Genomic DNA, 1756 nt, shown 5'->3' with positions numbered 1-1756 from the left:
TGTGGGATTCCCTGAAAAAGAGTGAGACGTACACATGGATTCCTTCACTAACCTGAAGTCTTCAGAAAGATGGGAATACTTCAAACCGAGGCAAACATCACAGTCTGTCATCATAAAGCGCTGACAGAGTCACCAGCCTGCGGTGGATGAGGAGCCGAGCGTTGTTGACGCTGAGATGAGGAGAACAGTCCATCGGGGAGAAGATGTTTCAGAATCACGAGGTTTTTGTGTTTCAAACACACTCTGCCATTGCTGAAGCTCTGTCAGTGTTTTACAGTTCAACTCCAGCAATCCCAAAATTGCAGGGACGTTTTACAGCAAGTCGGGTGAGACTTTGTTAACAAAACCTTCAAAATCCAGCAAACGCATTGAGCCGCAAGTGATGCATCTGCAACACTACATGCAACCCTAGACTGTACAGACACTGCTAACTCAACTGATCCACACGTCTCTCAAATGTGTTTTACCTCATAGAATGTCTGTCCCCTCCAATCTCTTTTCATTTATTTTTCGGCTGAAGTACAGAGAGTGAAATGTCAAGATTGAATCATATAAGACACACACACGAGAGGTAAGACATCTGATCTTGTCATGTCTGCCAATATCAAATATGAGAAGCTACAATACTGTGGACTGCAAATGCTATGGGTGAATCTCTTAAATAAATAAATAAATCCTTAAGGGTGTTTTGAAAGGGGTGAGGTTTCTGAGTCACAACTTCTTGCTACTGGGGTTCCTCAAGGCTATGTGCTTGGACCACTTCTTTTCTTCATCTACATGTCATCTTTAGGATCTGATATTGGCAATAAATAAATAAATACGTACATTTACAAATATAAATAAATACATTTTAAATATTACAATTTAATCTTTTATTAGTAAAATGTTTTGAACTGTTGCATTCATTTCATGATAATTAATGTAATATAACTGTTAAGATAATATATTAAATATATATTATTGAATAATATATAATATATTATTCAATAATAATAAATAATATATTATTGAGAATAATTTTTGTGCTCTATATATAGATTATGGGTGCATTTCCCAGAGAAATCAAGAATAAATAAAATATTAAAAATGGATTAATAATATGAATTAATGAATAAATGAATGAAAATAAACAAAAACAATAATTTTGTGTGTGTATACATATATATATATATATATATATATATATATATATATATATATATATATATATATATGTATGTATATAATTTTTAATGTAAAATATATTTTTAATTTTTGTTACATTGTTGCATAAATATTTGTATTTTTCTTGTTTTTGTGTTATCAGTATTTTTTTTAACTCAACAAACTTTGTTAGAAACTTTAGTTAAAAAAAATCTATTTCTACTATGAATTCTGTCTGTATGAGTGTGTGCTGTTGCTTTATTAAGTGATCAAACTGGCACTTTTTGCAGACAGATGATTAATTAGGTTATCTTTTTTTTTTTGCAGCAATGTGCTAAAAACAAGCAGAGCATCGTATCAAATACATAGAAACAATTATGACAGTTTTATCCAGCATTTTAATTCAAATTGAGCTGTACTGTATGTGCAGCACATTTCTAAATGAATAATAATTGTGAAAAAGGTTCAGAAAACTGCACAGATGGCTTTGGTTGGAGATCAAGAGTCAATAGCAATGTCAACATATCTTTCTCATCTGCGGGTTTGTCTGAAAGTCACTGCAGCACCCATGAAAACAAAGCACTCGGTGTATTGTATGCTTACTATTAATACA

The sequence above is a fragment of the Cyprinus carpio genome, chromosome B20 (genome assembly GCF_018340385.1).
Source record: "Cyprinus carpio isolate SPL01 chromosome B20, ASM1834038v1, whole genome shotgun sequence".
Classification (NCBI taxonomy): Eukaryota; Metazoa; Chordata; class Actinopteri; order Cypriniformes; family Cyprinidae; genus Cyprinus; species Cyprinus carpio.
The sequence above is the reverse complement of the archived record's forward strand: the minus strand, read 5'-3'. Positions refer to the sequence as shown.